Raw genomic sequence first — 22,224 nt, 5'->3', positions numbered from 1 at the left:
CACCCCCCACCACTGCCCCTCAGGGCCTCAGGTTGCACTAAACCTGAGTTCAGCATCCTCGCAACACAGGGGTTTCACCGGGGCTCTTTGCAGAAGCCACCGCCTTCTTCCAGAACACCTTAGCCCTGTGCCACCTGCAACTTCCTCCTCATCCTTGGAGGCTTAGCCCAAATGATGGCCCTTCCTGGATGAAGGCTTCTTCCCCTGCCCAGACATATTCATTGCTCCTGGCCTTGGCTGAGTTATCAACACGCCCATGTGATATCACCATGTTACATGGTGTGACCGCTGTGATTTAGCTACAGGACATGTGGGCAGAAGAGGTCCTCCTCCTCTGGCAACTCCAGCCTAACCCCGGGTGGGTCGGATCTTCCAAAAAGTGCACAAGGTTCGCTTCTGCAAGCCCTCAGAAATCCAGAGTCTGAAACTGAACACAAAGGCGTGGTTGCTCTTCTAAGAAGACAGCTAGAAGGAAAACGTTATTTCCATTTTTTTTGTTGTCTCATTCAATAGCAAAAGCAATTAAGAAGCAAATGCCTTAAACACACTGCCACGCCACGATCATTATTTATATTTTTCTTCCACTGTTACAATGGGAATCTATTTTTGTTTTTCATCTCTGGAGCCCCGATGTCTACAGTAGGGCACGTTAGAACAGCCACGGTAGCTGCTCTGTGGTTCACTAAGGGCTCTGACAATGAGTCAGTCACTTACTGCATGGCCATTACCGTGACCGGTAATTTGCTGGGTGCGCTGGAGACACCTGCCTTTTCAGCTGAGCTCAGATGTAGCCACAGCAATTAGCCTTTTCAACCCCAGAGATGCTCACTCTGTTAAGTGTTAGTATTAAGGAGTTGGGGTGGGTTAAGGCCCCACAGGGGTCTCTGTGGTTCTTTGCACCTGCATTCCAACCCTTCTGATCTGTGTTTATTTCAGCGTAAGCTTATCACCCCTCATTTCTGCCGAAGCACCACCGTGCCCAGATGGGTGTCTCTCCTCGGGACGCCTTCCGGTCACAGGTAGGCTTTTCGAACACAGTCTCCTCTGTTTCACTCGAGTGGCTTTACGCTTGCATGACTTATCTCCTCTGTAAGATTCTAGGTTCCCGCACAAGGGGGTTCTCATCTTCTTTTCAGCGCTTCGGGGTCCCTAGCAGATTGCGGGGCACACAGCAGGCACTTAATAAATAAATCATTCGTGAGGACAGACATCCTTCATGTTCCAACAGATGAAACTGGGATCCTCTAATCTCATTACTCAAGTGTGATCTGGACCAGCAGCATCAGCATCTTCTGGAAACTTGATAGAAAAGCAAATGGAGGCCTGGCCCAGAACTACTCCCGCAAAATCTGCATTTTAACAAGACCTGCAGGAGAGTTGTATTCATGAGAAGCAGTGCACTAAATGACACTAATCGCCAAGGTCTCCACTGTTTCTTCCTCACTCGGTCCACCTTTTTTGCTTCCCTCACCACATCCCCTCACCCCTGTGCTGCATCCCCCACCCCCCCAGGGCATCACTCTATTTTCCCTCTGATATCCTAGTTTTCTCATTTCTTCAAGATCTCTGTTCCCATCCACAAAATGCCAACAGCTCGCTTTCTCCATCTTTTGCTATTGTTCTTTGAGCTTCTGGCACCTACCGTGCCGCTGATACACGGAAGGTCCTCCTGTTTTGTGAAATCGATGCTCACGTTCCTCACCGAGCTTCCCCGGGAGAGGTATTCAGCAGGAAATCTGAACTCAGTCTTTTCGTGAATGGGTTATAGCTCTTTCTGCTGCCTTTTCTGTTTATCAACTGACTCCTAACCGAACATAAGTTAGGAATTCATTGGTCAGCAAAAAAAACTGTGCGGTGGCGGTGAAATCCGGGCTCTTCATTTAGAGATGCAGCTGCTAGAAAGAATTTGAGAACTGAGCCGTCTTCATTAGTCAAGCCTAAACCTTTGACTGAAAGAAAAGTATGCCTCACATTAAGGCAATCCAACACAGAAATCATACTTAGAAGAAAGACCGGCAGAGTTTGCTTTAAACAATAATTCTTCTACTTAAAAAAATTCTGGGAGATTTTTAAACTCTCTTTAAAGTGACTTTGAAAATTACACATGTGGGGCACTGAGCTGAGCACTCGGCTGAGCTTCCTACTTTCGATCTTGGCTCAGCTTGTGATATCAATGTTTGTGGGATCGAGCCCCGCGTCAGGCTCTGTGCTGACCGCATGGAGCCTGTTGGGATTCTTTCTCTCCCTCTCTCCCTCTGTCTCCTTGCTTGCATAGGTGTGTGTGCATGCTCTCTCTCTCTCTCGCCAAATAAAGAAAGAAGCATGAAAAATTTTTCGAAATAAAAATTACATTTGTTCGCATCTTGATAAGCACACAGATGTCTTCAAATCCAAGGGGGACTTATTTTTAGTTTGAGTTGCTGTATTTATGTGGAGTCCGGGAAAAAGCAGGTCTGGGGCCTGAATAACAGAAAATTACTTCAATTCCCCACCCCCATATTTTATAGCAGGACCTAAGCAGTTAAGTACTGCTGTGAAGATCATATTACTTTTTGACTCATTTCCTACCTGAGGCTTGATTTACAGTGATAATTTTCTTTAGACATTTTAAAAAGCGATTGTTCATAACGAAAAGAGATATATTGAATAGACTTCCTTAAGGCCAAGGGCTGACAATAATTGGGTCATTTGATTTCTATTCATTTTTCTTAAATCTCCGATTGCTTGCACAATAACTTCTTCCCCAATCAATTAGTCTAACAATTCATATCAATATTTTATTTTTAATGGTTGACTACTCATTTCATTAAAAATGTAAGTGCATTAGCTCTGTGTAGAATGATTCCATTGGGATAGGCTTATTTAAATATTCATACCATAAAAATTAATAAATCTGAGCACAGTGTTTGCATTTTAAGAAGTCAGGCTACTGTCAGGTGTATTTGGTCCTAGATGAGATTCACTAAATTAAAAACCTTGAGTGTCATCTTTTTATTGATTCTTCTTTATAATGAAACAATGCAACAGAAATGCTATGAGAACAGAATTACTACCCAATAATTCATTGGTTCTCTCAACTTCATCCACTGATAATGAGTTGCCCTTCCCTTTTCTTTCATGCTACTCCCCACTCTTATCACCTAGATTCCGACCACTGAATCAGCCTGTCTGAAAGCAAGGAAGTTGAACATTGGTGATGAATGTATTTACTCCCATTTTATTCAATCTCCCTCTTCTCCCCCTACTTCCTATCCCCACCACCAAAGTAAAATCAATGAATCATAATGGCATACAGCAAGAGCTCTAGGGACAATCGCTCCCAACCGGAAGAAGAAGCATACCTCTCACAGGGGGTAAGGGCTGTTATATGTTGGTCCATGAGCACATATAGCCTTAGAATTGGCAGATTTGACAAATCTATACATTGAGTTAGGACGAGGAAGAATCCAACTAGAGCAGGGCGTCTCTGATAAGCTACCAAAGGCTTGGAATGCCATTTACCTCATGCACAAAAATGAACTTCAGATGGATTAAAGACTTAAATGGGAATGTAAATTGGTGCAGCTACTATGGAAAACAGTATGGAGGTTCCTCAAAAAACTAAAAATAAAACTTGCATGTGATCCAGCAATCCCACTTCCAGGCATTTGCCCAAACAAAATGAAATCACTATTCTGAAGATAGATCTACAGTCTCAGGTTCGTCGCAGCATAATTCACACTAGCAAAGGTACAGAAGCAACGCAAGTATCTAGCTATGGATGAATGGATCAAGAAAATGTGGTTCTAAAATTCAGCCTTAAAAAAGAAGGAGATCCTACCATTTGTGACAACACGGATGAAACTAGAGGGCTAAGAGAAGTAAGCCAGACAGAGAAAGACATGTCTGATGGCATGGTATCAGTTACATGTAGAATCTAAAAAATAGTAATTATTTAATTATAGAATTAATTGTATTACATATTTAGGGTATAAATATATAATATGCAGATAACTCTATTATATATTTATTATATATATGATAATAATAAGTATTGTTGTTATATATCGAATAAATAATGATTTGACTCTGATAACGAAGTCAAACTCCTAGAACCAGAGCGCAGAATAGTGGTTGCGTGAACAGGGCGAAATGGGGAGACGCTGGTCAAAGGCTACAAACTTCCAGTTACAAGATGAAGAGCTGCTGAGGACCCAATCGATGGCACAGTGACTGTAGTTTCTAATACTGTGTTATATACTTTAAATTCGCTAAGAGAGAAAATCTTAAGTGATCACAACACACACACACACACACACACACACACACACACTAAGTAACTATGTGAGGTAGTGTATATGTTGGTTGGTGATCATTTCATAATGTGGAGGTATTTCAAAATCATCACATTCGAACATATATACAATTCCAATATATACAATTCTATTTGCCAAATATACTTCTGCAAAGCTGTGGGGAAAATAAAAGGAAGGGGGGACGGGGAATCTGAAAAGTGCAGGGCATTACTGAGAAGCTACCAAAGGCTTCAAAATTCAGAAATAAGGACATGGGGGTAGTCAAGGCATGTTCTCCCCTCAGAACCCTCAACAACCTGGTCTGGGGTTGCTCTTTTCTCGTACTCAACCTCAAATCACTTCTGTTAGCAAAGCGTGGCCGGATTCGCTAGAAAAGGCCTCTGCTAGAACAGGAGTAGGCCCCTGCCAGAATGGGACCCAGGGGGTCCCATGCAGCCAGCCTCCAAAGGTCCCACCCGCACCAGTAGGGATAATGCTTATGAAGAACACAGAACACAGAATTTGGAATCAGGAGACTGGACTTCTAACCTTTATTCATGAAACCTCTAAATTCTTGTCCAGTTCTAAAATTGTGTATAAAAAGAGTAGGCTTTTGAAAGAGAAAACTCAGGATTGGACTGGCAAAGAGGTGGTACAAAAGTGACCCCATCCTACCCCCTAGCGACCCGGATCACAGTTCCTCGTTTGGAGCACACAGAGGGCCCCAGGGTCCTTCTGTACCCACTCCTTTGGTCAGACTTTACAAAGCACTCACCATCAATTCATGAGTTCAGACTCACCTGCCATTCCTGAAGATGTCGAGTTAACAGAGGAGAAGATGTCCTTTCCACTTGGCCAAGGCCGGGCAAGGCTCTGGAGTAACAGCTTCTAGATCCCCGAAGCCTCCACTGGGATTCAGACTCTGGAGGTCAAAATGCAGGTTCGACGCTAAAAGGAAAGACAAGGACAGTCAAGACAAGGTCCCCGAGTCCTTTGGAAACAGTGCCTGAGGTTGAGTGCAGAGACACTTCCGCGTTGAGTTCTCAGAGACGCAGAGAGGTGTTTGTGATTCTGGTTGTCCTTTATAAATTAAATTCTTCTCGTCCAAGCGAGGAAAGAAAATACTCAAGTCTATACACCGTATTTATTTGGCTTTACTGGAAACTTATAAAATTCAGTTGTTCTATAATAAATGAAGCACCCACGGAATCCTTATACACAGAGGAGAGACAGATGGTACATAGTCTCTCTCTGCTTGTGTGCACAGAGGGGATGAATGTATAAGATATACAAAGAATTGAATGTTTAGAGATTGTGTGTATATTATACACAGCTGGAAAATCCTGGAGTCATCTGCTCCAGTTTCTTGAAATGCGATTTACAAACCATCTGCCCCAGAGCCTCCTGGTGTCTGGATGGGGGCCCCACCGCAGACCTTCCTGAGTGGGTCTCTCCCAGACTCCACCAAGACTGGTCCTGGGCAATGGTGTCTCACCGGCTGGCAGCTGTCTCTTAAAGCAACAAGCACTACCCTGTGACTCTGGAGACCAAGGCACGTGCTTCCGGGCACAGCTGAATTTCATAGGCAAATGTACATGCATTTTAGACTCAACAGTGGATTTTATCCCTCGTTAGCCCTTTCTTCCACTCTCAGCAAACTGTGGCTTTAATCAAGTGTGCGTTGCTTTCTTTCATTAGTCCTTCCTTCTGGGTTTGTAGTACACTATGTTGAGCTACGGTGAAGCTTCTAGAAGCATCCTTTGTTACCTCTGGACTTGCCTCTTCCTCCTAAGTCATTAGAGTCTCTTTGCGGTTTCCCGGCTGTGCCCTTGACACCATTAAATGCTCCTGATTTTTTGAAATCGAATAATGAAATGGGCAAGAATGAGCTAAGGTAAAATGAACATGAGCAATGCTGCATATTTATACCCTTCTCCCTGCGTCTGGAGGCAGCCCACAAATTGAAGCTCATATGATTAAGCCAGAACGCAGCGGATCTCTTTATCATTACAGAAAAGCAGGCCCCTTGGAGGAGTACATTATGGCACCTGTTTAGTTGCATTACAATCACTACCCAAAAGGTATAGATAAGAATTAAGTAATATACCATAAGTGACAGAAACCGAAGGGAGAATTTTGGAAGTTAAATGTACTAAAGGTCTCAAGTTGGCCGGGGCCCCGAGCATAGAGCCTTAATTTGTGGAACCCAGTGACGGCTGCACCTGATAAAGGACAGACAGATCGAAGGGCCTCCTAGCATCATTTCAGGACCAGAGGGAGGAAGGTTGCTGTCCTCTGACGAATTACCTGGACTATTCTGCACAAACAAGATGGGCCGTCAGCCTGAAGGTGAAAACGGCAGCCTCGGGATTCCAAATGCTAAGCCAAGCTCCAGAAAAAAGCTGAACCACATCCAACGCGTTTTGGGGTGTGGAGTGATTTTCTCCCGGAGAGCTATTTTCCCTTAGCAGAGGCGGGCCTCTGGGCCGTCTTTGGGAAAAGAGCCGTTGGCAAAATTTCTGCTAACGGAAGAATTTCGCAGATCTTATTATGCTACAAATTGTTACATGCAACCTGGAGTAAAAGTTTACGGCCTGACCTGTGGGAGTCAGACCCTGATACAACACCTTGACTGCTGCCACCTCATCCGGGAGCTAACATCACCCAAACCCCACTGCAGGCGTGCAGACGGGACTCTCATACCTTAAGCCAGAGGATACATCAGGCAGAACTGAGTGAGAACGCGTGACTCAGACGATAATGGGTAGTCAGGAGTGGCAGAAGAAATCAGCGTCAGCCACAGTGGTCGGGAAAGATCTCCTGGAGGAAGGGGATTTGAGGTGCATAGAATATATGGTGATATCTGGAGATGCAGAGAGCCATTTAATATGCATCTTTGCACCTAATACTTCCATATGTTCTCCATGTGCTAGACATGGTGGGGAGGCTGAAGAAATATGAAATACACTTTCTACTCTTAAGCGGCTTAGAGCCTAGTTGGTGAAATAGAACATATGGGAAGTGACAGAGATCAATACTAACCAATATCCAATTTAGGGCTAAATTTTGCTCCATTATCTCAAAGTGCTATAGAGTTTTCGGAAGACGAGAGATCAGTAAGGGGGGTGGGGTGGTCAGAAAAGGCTTCCTGTGGGAGGTGGCCCTTGATCTATGGATACAAGAATGCAGGGGCTGGAAGGAGGGAATAACACCTCTAAATGCAGGCGATGGGGACAGGACATGCTGTGTTCGTGAGTCAGTGAGCAGGGGAGGGGGCAGAGGTGCTTGGAATCTTCGGTAGCATCTCCGTATTTGCAGGTTGGGAGAAAGCGGGTCTCTCAAATTTACCCAGAATAATTTGGAATTAAGGTTTCTACTCTATAAGTTAAACCATGAAACTCACACGCAGGGAATCAAAGCAAGACGTACAAAATCACCCAAGACTGCCTCCAGCCCTGTGGCACTCAGCAATGGCGGGGACTTAGACATGTTTTCTCTTCCTCTGTAAAGATAGGGCCGTCAGAAAGAGGGATCGTCGACCACAGAGCTAGGAGCCTCATCGAGTGAGTGTCCACTATGCCTGTCTCAGGTTGTCCACTCTGAGTAGCCGGGGTAGTTGATATTTTTAATCACAGCGGCCTCTGCGAGCATAGCTGAGGTGGGTCCTTCCCCAAGAGGACCTCGATTCTTCTCACAAATGAGGTGGTCAAACCTCTGAAATGAATGGTAAGTCCAGACTGTGGCAAAATTGCCCCACAAAGCCACTCTCTAGGGATGTGCTTGTTAGCCACCAGACTTCCCGAGATGACCCCAGGGCCATTGCACATGCCTCCCTGGTTGTGCACTGTACAACTCCAGGTGTCATCACCCTCTCCCATGTGTGCACCTGGCAACCCTGTGGGATCCCTTAAATGAGGTTCTATTCGAACTTCAATGAATAGATGATGAAGGCCCTCAGAAATTCTCGGTGCTGGAGAGCAAGGAGAGCTAAGTTAGAGCCCCTTTCTGGGCCCCCCTTGGGCTCTGGCAGCTGATTGCTCTGAGTGCAATCACGGGCAGCAGGAACCACATATGAGGGAATGACTTCTCCTTCGCCACCAGCACGGGGGGAAATACTCCACATTCATGTCCTATCTTTCACAGAGCCCCGGGTTCTGGCAACTGTCAGAAAATCATCAGCGTTCCCAGGCTTGTGCACCAAAGAGACAAGATTGTGGGACCAGCTACAGCAGATACTTGAAAATTCCAGGCTGTGCTTATCTGACCTGACATTGACCTGATTTCAGAGACAGTCTTGTTTTCCTGATGGTTCATTCTGTGCTAGAAAACGCTGCTGTTTTATAAATGACCAGCCAATACCGCTGGGCAGTGCAGGGCTCCTGGTGTTGCGGTTGAGGCAAATGGCCCCAGGAATCTTGAATAGAAATGAAGCTAAAATGAACAAATCAGGAGACTATAGATGCTGGCGAGGCTGTGGAGAAACGGGCACCCTCTTGCACTGTTGGTGGGAATGCAAACTGGTGCAGCCGCTCTGGAAAACAGTGTGAAATTCCTCAAAAAATTAAAAATAGATCTACCCTATGACCCAGCAAGAGCACTGCTAGGAATTCACCCAAGGGATACAGAAGTGCTGATGCAGAGGGGCACTTGGACCCCAATGTTTATAGCAGCACTTTCAACAAGAGCCAAATTATGGAAAGAGCCTAAGTGTCCATCAACTGATGAATGGATAAAGAAATTGAGGTTTATATACCCAATGGAATACTATGTGGCAATGAGAAAGAATCAAATATGGCCTTTTGTAGCAACGTGGAGGGAATTGGAGAGTGTTATGCTAAGTGAAATAAGCCAGACAGAGAAAGACAGATACCGTATGTTTTCACTCTTATGTGGATTCTGAGAAACTTAGCAGACGACCATGGGGGAGGGGAAGGGGAAAAATAGTTACAAACAGAGGGAAAGAGGCAAACCATAAGAGACTCTTAAATACAGAGAACAAACTGAGGGTTGGTGGGGGAGGTGGGAGGGAGGGGAAAGTGGGTGATGGGCATTGAGGAGGGCACCTGTTGGGATGAGCACTGGGTGTCATATGGAAACCAATTTGACAATAAATTTCATATTAAAAAATAAAAAAAAAAGAAAGAAATGAGGACATCCCTGACAATAAGAAGGTGGCTCTTGAGATCCCTGGGGTCTTTCACAGAGCAGGGGCTCAGTGCATCTCTGCACGTGGTGGAGGAGGCATGCCCACATTATCCGAGCAAGGGCATGATCCAAGCCACCTCGTCACTGATAACTTTCCCCTCGGTGGAAGGAAGCCAAGAGCCTTTCGTGCCAGCTAATCTCGCTTGATGTGTTAGGGGCCTGGAACCTGGAGAGGAAGAGAACAGACTTTGGGAACGCTAAAGCAGGAGGGAGAAATCGTGTGCGTTGGAGGACGGTTAGGATAAGAGAAGGGTAAAGGTTTTGTTGAAGCTGGCTGGGAACTGGCAGGAGGGCTCATACATAACACCCAGTTTCTCCATCTGAGCTCAAAACCCATAGGGAGAAAGATACAGTCAACGGCTGGAGAGCCACAGGTTGGCTTTATTACGAATAAGATGGCTACTCAGTGCGAATGTAGATCTGTAGCCTAAGGGATGTCCCTGAAATGCCCAAGCAGATGACAGCTCAGCAGTCCTCCCCCATGGGGATGGGCCCCTCTGCAGGCAAAGGAGCACCAGGATGGATCCCCCCTGTCTGCAGGCAGATCTGGAGCAGGAAGGAGCCAGGAAGAGCTGAGCCACGAAGACCGAGATTCTTCTAACACACCGACCAGACAGCTGACTTCCTGCTAAGCCCGAGGGTTGGATGTAACTAAGGTACCTTAAAAGTAGCTCCCTCCTCATGGAAACATAAACCCAGGGAGGAAAGTCCCCCCCCAGCCCTTAACATGCCCTATGCAGGCACAAAGCAAGGGTTAGAATCCCCAGTCACTGCATGGCAAGGCTTCACTCATGTGCGCCTGGTCTACACGGACTAGGATCAGGTACCTCTCTGAATGTCCTGGAGACTTCCAGGATGCGCATTGGTCATTTGCTGTCACCAGGCTTGGTTTTCCAGGCCCAGAGAGGCCTGTACGTTGCTATAGTGCAGACCGAATTCTGGGAACAGAGGAAGAAAAGTGTCTGTGTAGGTAAAGAGGGCAGCCCCAAACTTGCCTGTATGCCTGTGCTTACTGAGTGTTGGTCGTACCTCTAGACCAGAATGGTCGCTCCTTGAGACTAGGACACATGCATGGTCTTTCTCAAAATTATCGCTGTCCGTCCTCAGTTTGCACACGTGATGGTTCGGCGATCTGGTCCCCATCTGTCCCACGTGACTAAAAAGTGGCAGACAGAGAGTCCCTAGGACCGTTCCCACCCATCATTATCGCCATCAACAGATCCCACAGTTGGAAGGTCACCTTGTCCAATCTCCTCCCCCATTCCCGAAAGATTCCCTCAGAGAGGCAGGGGCAGTGTGTGTGTGTGTGTGTGTGTGTGTGTGTGTGGAGGGGGGGAATTGGGGGAAGGGGGCCAAAAGGTACAAATGTCCAGTTAAAAGTTAAATAAGTCCCGGGGATGTAATGTATAGCATGGTGATTATACTCTATTTTGTGTTTGAAAAGTTTCTGAGAGAGTAGATCTTAAAAGCTCTCATCACAAGAAAATAATTATGAATATGTGAGATGATGAATGTCAACTTATTATGGCAATCATTTTGTCATATATGCACGTATCAAATCAATGTGTTGCACACCTAAAATGAATACAGTGTCATATGTCTGTTCTATCTCAATAAAACTAAACAAAAATTGGGGGCGCCTGGGTGGCCCAGTCGGTTGAGCATCTGACTTCGACCCAGGTCAGGATCTCACAGTTTGTGAGTTCGAGCCCCGCGTTCAAGCCCTGAGTTTGAACCCAGCCTCACTCACTTTGGATTCTCTGCCTCCCTCTTTCTCTGCCCCTCCCCTTCGCATGCACTCTCTCAAAAAGAAATACAACATTAAAAAAGGGAAACTGAACAAGAACTTGTTAAAATTCTCTCAACAATCCCTTTCAGAGAGTTGTCTGCATAGCTTCTGTTTTCCATACCTCCTTTAGTAACGGTACTGAATCCCACATTCATTCCGGGACTATAATCTCAGTTAGCTGGACCCTTTGTGGTCGGATTGTGTTCAAGTTCATTTTAAGCTTACCTGGTGCCTCACCCCTTCTTTTAAAATGCTGTGGTGTTACAGAGCTTTCTAAAATATGTTGAAGGAGTTGAGGCTCTCTTGCTGAGCCAGTTTGGTGGGGTTAATCTGAGACAGGACAACGCTAACGGGCTGGGGTTGAATATTTCGATGTCGGTGGGGGTTACAGTGGGAAGCCAGGCGGAGAACATGGGGGGACCCTCTCGAGGTTGCTAAGTCAGGCCACAAAGAGAAGAGGTCAGAGTCAGGGAGGGTTTCCCATTAGGGCCCAGAGTCACAAAGAGAAGGCCCTCAGGGGCAGAGAGGGAGCGGGGGGGGGGGGGGGGGGGGGGGAGCTCAAGCACCAGTGAAATTCTCTTCACAAAATGAGGCTGCCGGGTAACTGTTAGTCTCCAGTGTTCTGCTTCCTTTTCAAATCCTGGCACCCTGCCGTATGAGCACTGGAACCTGGACCCAACTACAGATGTTGCAACACCCACCAGAATAATTCTGAACCTCGTTGTCCTATGCCAGAAGACTTTGCCTATATTAACGCATTAATTACTTCCGTGAAGCACTTCCATGTACCTAACAATGGTAGTAAAATATTGAACGAGGTCTAGCGCACCAAGGATACAGATGGAATGGAAACTGGAGTTTTTGGTGTCCACGTTACGGAAAGGTCAGTGTAATCGTATTTAGTCTCCTTTCCAACTGGCTTCTTGGCTATGCGGTGATGTTCACCAAGACTGGGAAGCTCTTCTTCTTACGGATCTCCACCCAGATCTGAGAAAATGCTGCTCTCCCCCTGATGGAAGTAGATGAGGTTAATCTTGCTTCTCTGTGTGGCTCTGGAGGGCACCCAGGACCTAGACAATGTGACTTTAGGAAATGAGGCTGCCTGTGAATCCAGTTTATTTTTGGACTCTTGAGGCTGGAACATTCACCGGAGCAAAATAAACACGTAGGAGGTAACTAATTCCGTGAACTGCCTTCTGACCACTGTTTCTCTCTCTTTGCCCTTTAATATAGTTGAAATGCCCCAGTTTGAGCTAGAAAATGAGTCTGTGCTTGTTGATGAAATCCAATTGTGTGGATAAGATGGTGTTCATAAATCCCCTGAATTCAGCCCTCTGGAATTTTTCCAGATTGAAATCAAGTACTCACCCTCCTGCCTGGCTTTCCAATTCCAAGTCAGCAGAGTTTCCCATCACACACAGCCTGTACGTGACATTTTAGTGGGAGGTTATCATAGCGTAAGGACTGTGCGAGTACTTGAGGCTTATCTAATCGGGTTTTCTTGACGCTTGTTTTATTGCATTCAAATCTCACCACCTGATCAAGTGACTGCACTGTTTAGCCAGCTGTCGGAAAAGAGAGCTTCCTGACCAATCTCTGCCCTTGTTTTAAACCCATTCTCCTGCCAGGTAGAGGAGTTTCTCTTCCGGGTTTGGGCTATATCATTCATTCCTGCCTTATCACTGACCTGGAAACCTGAGCCCTAAAGCATCTCTCCAGTTTTAGGAAACATTGCTGAATGGGGTAGGTGTTTGGTCAAGAAGATTCTTAAGCTCCCTTTCAAGTGCTGTTCTCAAATGCGGTTGCTACAGCATTCCTGCCCACTGCCACCAAAATAAACATTCAATAAATGTTCGTGGAATAAATGAATGAGTGAAAAAAGGAACACATGAATGAATCAATGAATAGAGTTGTCAAGTGACCACGGCCCCAAGTCCTCCTAAGTTCTCCCCGGAAAACCATTCTCCTTTGGATAAAAATTCATGCAAATCGGTCCTCTGATTCCAAGCATGCTCCCTGATATGCCAGAGGTCCAGGTAGGCCAACAAATGTTACTCTGGGGGTTCTCACACCATGGAGATGTAACCGATACCCTTCAAAACAGATCGGGTTCCGGGGCGCCTGGGTGGCTCACTTGGTTCAGCATCTGACTTCGGCCCAGGTCATGATCTCACAGTTCGTGAGTTCGAGCCCTGAGTCGGGCTCTGTGCTGACAGCTCGGACCCTGGAGCCTGCTTTGGATTCTGGGTCTCCCTCTCTCTCTGCCCCTCCCCAGCTCATGCTCGCACTCTGTCTCTGTCAAAAATAAAAATAAACTTAAAAAAAAAACAGATCAGGTTAACACTTCCCCCCATTAAGATGGCTATCATTTAGAAAAAGGAAAGGAAGTGCTAGTGGGGATGTGGAGAACCTGGAACCCTTGTACATTGCTGACAGAGATGAGAAACGGTGCAGCCACTGTGGAAAACGTTCTGACAGTTCCTCAAAGAGTTAGACATAGAACCACCATGTGATCCAGCAATTAAACTGCTAGATCCTTATCCAAAAGAACTGAAGGCGGGACCTCAAACAGTTACTTGTGCATGAATGCTCATGGCAACATCACGCCCAATGGCCCAAAGGTGAAAATAACAACCAACAGGTGAATACGTAAACAAGATGTGCTTAACGTCTACGCGAAATATTATTCAGCTTTTAAAAGGGACATTTCGATACGTGGACGGTATGCACGAAACTTAAAAACATCGTGCTAAGTGAAATAAGCCAAACACAAAAGGACACATTTCGTATGATTCCACTTTTTTAGGAAATACCTAGAGTAGGCATATTCACAGAGGCAGAAAATAGAATAGAGGTTATCAGGGGCTGAAGGGAGTGGAGAATGGGGAGTTATTATTTAAGGGGTACAGAGTCACAGGTTGGGATGATGAAAAAGTTCTGGAAATGGGTAGTGGCGATGGCTATACAATATTGCGAATGTACCTAACGCCCGTGACTTGTACACTAAAAAATGGCCGCAATGGCAAATTTATGCGTATTATAGTGCAATAAGAATTAGTGAAAATAACTAAACAAAACGAAAGGGGTATGTAAGGGACCAGAGGTAGAAGAAGGACATCAGGTAACTTTTGCCTTAAAATCCTGCTAACCACAGGGGCTGGCATTTCATGGCACTCTCTCTCATATATCAAGACCTCAAGCCTTACAACATCCCTGGGGGGGATTATTATCCCATTTCCCCAACGAATAAACTGAGGCTTGGAGACGTTGACTCACCCTACATCACGTCACTAGCCAGTAGCAGAGCCGTGACTCGAACACCTGTCTTCGCGCTGGAAATGCCGAGCTCTTCCAGCCTCCCCCCAGCCGCCTCCCTAGAGTGGTACCCACATCGCTTGCAGAAAGGCTGCCCACGCTTAGGACCAGCCAGCGAGGCTGATGAGGCAGGGGGTGTGAGGACCCCGAGAACAAGAGCTTGGCCTACAACCCCCAGCTGAGCTCACTCTCACCCCGCCCTAGGAGAGAAGGCAGGTCCCAAAGCCAACAGCTGCACCGAAGGCACTGAAAGGCGTTCGCTTTGAAGATATATCTCGACTGTAAAATAAACAGAACCCTCAAGCCCCCCTTCCTCCTTAAGGCTTATATATTCAGGGATCTCTTCAAGCCATTTGACATCAACTTCTAATCTTCTGCACATAGAATCGCACACTTCTCCCACAGCCCCACAGGCAGTCTTTCAAGAAAACTTTCCCACAGTTTGACGTTTGATTCCAGCATCCTTGGTGTGAAATCAGTATCTGTGGGGATCACGAGGCATTTCCCCCACCTGGTAAAATTCATGCATATCATTTTTACTTTCTAGGTGAGGTTAATCTTTTCAGGGCCCCATTTACCACAGAGATAGCCATACATCTCCTGATTTTATGGTCGCAGAAGTCACTACATCAAACCATCCCCCGGCTTGTTCTGAGCAAAATGATCCATCTGTGTAATTAATCTTGACCACTCTCCTGCCAAAACCGGGCATGTTCAGCGCTGCCTGTTGCTGTCCATCGCAGCTTGAAAGGTGGCAACAAAGGCCCCTCCATCCTGATTTTCACCCCCAAGCCGTTCACCCGTGGACTTCTGTTGTTCTTGGCATTAACAGCAAGTGTGCTGTTAATTAAACTCACCAAATTGGTATTTTCAGACAGTGGCTGCCTCAGGGTGCCAAGGGCAGGCCATGCACACTCCGCCTACCGTCCATCTGGCCTTGATTTCCAGTACTCTGTCTCTGAAACAGTGAGTCTTGAGTTCCCAGGCCTGGCAGCGTGTTCTCCCAAACACCCGCCCACTGCAGCCAGGGGGCGGTAGTGGTACCTAGTGGGTAGGAATAGGGGCTCAGAGACACTGCTGGGGTTTTAACCGCCACTCCACCATGAACAAGTCCTGCGACTCAGTTTCCTCGTCTATAAAATGGTGACAGTAATAGTTTGCCCACCTTTGAAGTGGTTGGGGTTCAACAGATTCTACCGTGTAAAGCATTTAAAATAGTACTGGCAGCAAAGTAAGAACTCAATAGAGGCCAGTCCCTACTGCTCTTAGTATTATTAATACGTACCAGGATATACAGAGCAATTCACCGAAATGCTAATCTTCAAAAATTTCCTGGCAGCACCTTGTCAACACCCACGATTTAAGTTCTCAAGGGCAATCATGTTGAGTGACCATCCTTGGCCTTCCCCAGATCCTCTATAAATCTTCAGAGGCTGCAGCAACTTGGAAGTCAAAGATTATGAATGTTCAACTGCCAGAGTTTTTGAGTCACTTACTCCTACACTGGTTTTTTGAAGAGCACTTCATAATTTACAGGAAACTTTGCCCTCATAGCTCTCGTCTCCCGCCATATTGATTGAGCTCTTTGATGTCAGAGTTCTGGCGCTCCTTTTGCACATGGTGGCATGGCTCCTTGAGGACATTTTGACTTTCCCCTATTCGCCATAACTCCTCATGTGGCTCATCCTTCTAGACCTTCATGCATTGCCTTAGGTTTCTCCTTCCTTAGGGACCCTCCCAACAGGTCTTGGCCCAGTCCGCACGACAGCATCTTGTATTCGTCACATCCCACTGTCGTCGCATGTTACTTTTCTCTGCTAGACCCTAAGTTCCTTGAGGACAGAGACCATTATTTCTTGTGTTCTCTCTGGTCCTTACCATAGTATTTGGCATCTCAAGAGTGTTCAGAAAATAACATGAACCACCCCTTGAGGGATACAGAACTGGACAGGGAGGGTCCTTGGAGAGGAGAAGCAGTCAACATGACTGGGAAATTTGGGAATGGCTTCCCAGCATAAGTGACATGTGGAACTGAGCCTTAAATTTTTTTTTTTTAATATTTATTTATTTGAGAGAGAGAGAGAGAGAGAGAGAGAGAGAGAGAGATAGTGTGTGAATGGGGGAGGGGCAGAGAGATAGAGGGAGACACAGAACCCGAAGCAGGCTCCGGGCTCTAAGCCTTCAGCACAGAGCCTGAAGCGGGGCTCAAACCCACAGACCATGAGATCATGACCTGAGGTGAAGTTGGTGCTTAACCAACTGAGCCACTCAGGTGCCCCTGGAACTGAGCCTTTAAAGGTGAGAATGATTTGGCAAGCAGAAGAGGGAAAGCAAGGGTCTCCAGACTCAGCAACTGATAGGAGTGAGTGAGACTCAGGTTGGAGATCTGCTGAGGCTAAAACCTGGAGGGGTGGGGAGCTGGAGGGAGGGAGCACTGGGCTGGAAGGAGGTGGCCAGGGTCTGCCGAGAATGGGAATCTGTTAAAGTATTTGAAGCAAGATAGTGTTTTAATTTTTTTAAGTTTATTTATTCATTTTTGAGACAGACAGAGACTGCGCACGAGCAGGGGAGCGGCAGAGACAGAGAGGGAAAGAGAGAAAATCCCAAGCAGGCTCTGTACTGCCAGCACAGAGCCCGACGTGGGGCTCGAACTTCAGAGCCGTGAGATCATCACCTGAGCCAAAATCAAGAGTTGGGCACTTAGCCAACTGAGCCACCCAGGTGCCTGGATGGTGTTTTAGAAAGACCACGCCTGAAACAGCCAGGTGTAGTGGTGCAGCCTGAGCTCACACCCGCGGAGAACTCGGACAGATAGGTCCTTGTGCTGATATAGGCACTCGCCATCTCTGGAAAGACACACTCCAGAAACTGGTATCAGCGATTGGCCCTTCACAAGGGAGCTCTTTGGGGAGACAGGCGTGGTAGGAAGACAGTTTTTGTGACATTCTGTTTGCACGGTTTCCGTTTGCCCATGTGTTTGTATTATATTTTCTAAAAGAGTACAGGTTTTAAATAGCTGGTAAAACTGAGCATGAAAAATGAATTGACAAAAGGAAAGAAAGGAAGGAAGGAAGGAAGGAAGGAAGGAAGGAAGGAAGGAAAGAAGGAAGGAAGGAAGGAAGGAAGGAAAGGAAGACAAAAGGAAAGAAAGAAATGAATCATGCATGGCAATGTGAGAAAGTAAATTGGCGGGGAGACAGCGGGGACAGGGAGGGGGAGGGGTGGTCATCGCCCACCCAGGGCTCTCCTGCCCAGACGGCCAAGCCCGTGGCAGCCTTGAGCTTGCACGCTCCCAGACGCAAATTCCCAACCATAAATCTTATTTCAGGGGCGCCTGGGTGGCTCAGTTGGTTAAGCGTCCAACTTCGGCTCAGTTCATGATCTCACAGTTCGTGGGTTCAAGCCCCACGTCAGGTGCTGTGCTGACAGCTCAGAGCCTGAAGCCTGCTTTGGATTCTGTGTCTCTCCCTCTCTCTGCCCCTCCCCTGCTAATGCTGTGTCTCTCTGTCTCTCAATAATAAATGAACTTAAAAAAAAAATCTTATTTCAAACTGTGATCCCAGCCTCGAATGTTCAACAAGGCAAATTCCTCCTCAGTTGTCATCGGAGAGATGGCTGTCGTTCCTCTGTTGACCTCCGCTCTGCCTCACCCCCATCGGCGTCCCCATCGGCGTCCTCAGCTGACAGACCTCTGTGGGCAGGGTCTGCTTCCACTCAGCAGGTCACATTGCTGGGGCTCTGTGCTGAGGCCAGCCTCTCTTGGGGACACCAGTGGACACTAGCAGGAGGAAGGAGAAGAGGTGCTCCCTTCCTTGGAAAAGCACTTTGGAGTGTTGACCAGAGGCTTCCCCTCCCAGCCTCCAAAGCCTGCTGCTCTGTTTTCAGAATATTCGGAAGCTGACGACCAGGGTGAAATGCCATGTCATGTGAGAAGTCCAGATTCAGGAAGATCAAATCAACAGGGACACCTATCTGGGCTCTTATAGTGGCCTTGGGCTTGTGACGAGCTAACAGTTTTGGGCTGCCAGTGAGAGAAATTTCTAGAAAAAAATATTCACCGTATTTTTCACTCAGGGACATATCATTTAAGGTACTGATGGCAACACCAATACAGGTATGCCTCGGTTTAAGAAAACCCAGTTTTAAAAAATCTGGACTTTGGAACTGGATGTTTTAAAAGAGTACATCAGACAAAAACATAACTTTCCCAGGTTGGTCTCAGGAAGACCTCTCCGGCCCTGTCTCGTCAACCTTGAGCAAATCATTTCACCCATCTGGGCTTCAGGTTTTCTTTTAGATCCACGGGATACATTTCAGCTGTCTCCTTAATTCTAGCAGCAAATATTTGCCCTTGGAAAACTTGTTTGATTTATTCATCGATGCTGTTACCTGTTGACCTGAAGTACATCCAGCACTGTTTCTCAAGCTGCTGGCAGCTGGTCTGAGGTCAGGTTGTGGGGGGGGGGGGGTGGACCTGGGGCATTTTGATCACCCAGAGCTTTAGTCTTTCAAATATTGGGGAGGGGGCTGCTTCGTTTTGCTCTAAGAACACTCCCGGTGCCGCCCATCATCTCACGACCCAAGCTGGGAGGTGCCCGTGATGGGGGCCCTCTCCGTGGCAGCAGGAACCTCCTCTTTTGCACGTGAATTTGTTGAGATGAAAACCACGCTTCTGACACTCCTCGCAGACCAGCGCTTGCGTCTGTCAGTTTTTCAAAAGCCTCTGTGGATGGGAGCTGGACTCCTGCTTGCTAACAGGGATCCGAAAGCGGTTTGAAAGAACTTGAACAAATTTTTCAAGATGCGCTTGCCTTTTAGGAATATGCAGCAAATAGTAAATATCATTAAAATTAATTGCGCCGAACACACTCTCACAATTTAAATGGAATTGTCAGCTTTGCGTAATAAAAGGTTAAAATTATGCGCCGCACAAGGAATAAATTTGACCTGATTATTTGACTCAAAATTAAATTAAAGACTGAATGCACTTACATGTTAATATGTTTTACGTTGTTATATGACTTCCCTTAGAGTCATTTATATCTCAGCCATATTTCTTTAAAGCAGGTAATGTAAATTTGCTACTTCTAGTGTCTTTTACATTCCCAAAGCATACGATATTTCTTCTAAATAACTTTGTTTGCTGGTGATAATAGTTCATGCATCTTAGTATTTCTTTCTTTTTTTTTAATGTTTATTTCTTTTTGAGGGGGGAGGGTGGGAGGCACAGAGAGATAGGGAGACACAGAATCCAGAGCAAGGTCCGGGCTCCCAGCTGTCAGCAGAGAGCCCGACGCGGGGCTCGAACTCACAAACCGTGAGATCATGACCTGAACTGAAGCTGGATGCTCAACCAACTGAACCACCCGGGCGCCCCTGCATCTTAGTATTTCTAACATTTGCTCTCTCTTTCTCTCTCAGATTCACATGGAGAACAATCTATTTCCATATGGTCTTTAATCTGGGGTGACCCTACTGGCCGTCGTAGCAAATGCTGAAGATACTGATCCTTACTCCTCCCTGTCCAACAGATCCTGTGGCATGGAAAGACCAGACAAAAGAAAACACCAACTGGCCCGGGCTTTTATTTAAGTCAGGCAACCCAACACGAGGGCCCTGCTCCCATTCTCAGCCCTCCACCTCTGCCTTGCTCTTCCCCTCCTCTCTGTATCCTCTTCGTACTATGCCCACTGTCCGTGGTCTTGCTCACCTGCTTGCTCTCGTGGCCCCCTCCCACACTCACCCATCTTGAAGCGCTGACCCTGTGGACAGGGTGCTCCCCATTGTAGGCCTCCATCTCTAGCCTTGGCTAGATGGATGGATGGACGGCTAAGCTTCCCTCTCACTCCCTGGGCTCAGTCTTTTGCCGAATATTTCCTATGTCTGTCATGCCCACGTGCTCAGCTCTTTGCTGAGGGTGACAGGAGGGATTCACCCCGGTCCTGGAGTACCTTTTATTCATGGCAGTGGGTGACCAGAGCACATGGATGAAACTAACAGGAGACAGAACCAAAAGACCATCACCCTGGGGTGGTTTCCTAAGTACAGGAACTTCTTAATGTGAGCAGCCCTCGGCCAAGACCACAACCAAACCATCCTGTGTGTCTACAGACCATCTAGACCCTAGAGGATGTGCATCTGCTTTCTTAGTACCGAGTCACTATGTCACGAAACGAGCTGGACTCAGAAGAGCACAGGCAGAAGGCAGTGACACTATTTTCTCTGTGCTAAGTTGACTGCTTCTTCTTTGCTCCTGGATGAAACCCCAGGCAGGTGCTGTGGGATTAACAAACCTCATGTTTCAGATAATAAAGTGTCCAGGTCAATCCAGATATCCATTTGGCATACAATTTACAAGCCCTCGCTTCCTGCCAGATTGGGCCTGATACAAGATTAGGAACCGGAGGTGAAGTCAACTCCGTGATTGGCTTCCCTCACGACTTTCACTCCTCCTGTCGGATTCAGGCCACCCCGGAACCGGAGGAGAGTGAAAGGAAGGGAAGCGGGAAAGAAGGGACTTGCTTGATTGTCACCATTATCATCTGCTGTCAGGCTGATTCTTCGTCCTGTGCAGCATTTTTGTGGGTTCTCTGGGGGGGGGGGGTCTTCCCCCGGCACCTTGCTTAACCTCATGGGGCTCTCCAACTTGAACTCTTTCAAAGAAGTCACAGTCGTACCCAGTTGGCCACGCACCCCCCATGCCCGTCGCCCCTGGTATACCCCACGTTAGGGTACCTTCGCCTTTTCATCTTGTCTCTTTACTCGGCTTCCTGGCAAGGGAACTCCAACCTCCCACCTTCTCTTTGGGCTTTCCAGATGGAAGGCAGACATCAGTCTACACCCACCCAATTCCGGGCCACACAGGTGAAGCTCTCTGAGTGGTGTCTGAAGTCTCTCTCACTTTGCTTAGGTTGAAGGGAAGATACCTTTTCTCTTCCTCCCAAGCCAGGGTGAGGACAGGGTGGTGGGGATGCCCAGCTACTGACAACTGTTTTCAAGCTAATCCTTGCTACTGGCTGCTTCGACTTCCTAATAAGTTCCTGGCCTCCTCTTTGAAATTCTTGAAGTGGGTGGCAGGCAGAGCAAGTTTCAGACCACTCCTTTGCCAGCCCCACACAGATGGTCTAGCACCCTCTTTGGGAGAGTTCTCAGCTTTGGGGGCTCACCCAAATTTCAATGCAGGAAGAGGGTCACATTAATATCCTATTACAGTCACTACTTAGGAAACTATATGAGAGAATTGAAAAGTCATTTTTAGTCAGAGAGCTTGTAGAAAGCTAATTATGGGGGTGCCTGGGTGGCACAGTCGGTTGGGCGTCCGACTTCAACCAGGTCACGATCTCGCGGTCCGTGAGTTCGAGCCCCGCGTCGGGCTCTGGGCTGGTGGCTCAGAGCCTGGAGCCTGTTTCCGATTCTGTGTCTCCCTCTCTCTCTGCCCCTCCCCCGTTCATGCTCTGTCTCTCTCTGTCCCAAAAAAATAAATAAACGTTGGAAAAAAAAATTAAAAAAAAAAAAAAAAAGAAAGCTAATTGTGCTAAATTTTGCCCTGTTTTTATTCTGCATTGATTTCTCAGGTGGGTGAGGATCACACAAAGACTACTGAACGTACCAGGGGTGTTCGGAAGGGAACACTGGACACAA

General features: G+C 46.9%; 1 protein-coding gene and 1 long non-coding RNA gene across 5 annotated transcripts in view; one reads left to right on the top strand and one right to left on the bottom strand.

Moving 5' to 3' along the window:
* Positions 1 to 22,224, bottom strand: part of ERI1 (exoribonuclease 1) — a 321,125-nt gene that overhangs the window by 53,143 nt on the left and 245,758 nt on the right. For all 4 annotated transcript variants that reach the window (XR_006596383.1, XR_006596384.1, XR_006596385.1 and 1 more), the window contains one exon: positions 5,075 to 5,222. The gene's annotated coding sequence lies outside the window, so the exon portion shown is untranslated. The remainder of the gene's footprint in view (positions 1 to 5,074; positions 5,223 to 22,224) is intronic.
* Positions 9,346 to 20,915, top strand: LOC109498763. Its single transcript, XR_002155656.2, has 2 exons — positions 9,346 to 10,135; positions 20,005 to 20,915. It is a non-coding gene; the product is annotated as an uncharacterized LOC109498763 (long non-coding RNA).

Source organism: Felis catus, chromosome B1, assembly GCF_018350175.1.
Source record: "Felis catus isolate Fca126 chromosome B1, F.catus_Fca126_mat1.0, whole genome shotgun sequence".
Taxonomy (NCBI): Eukaryota; Metazoa; Chordata; class Mammalia; order Carnivora; family Felidae; genus Felis; species Felis catus.
This window is presented reverse-complemented; position numbering and strand designations above follow the sequence as displayed.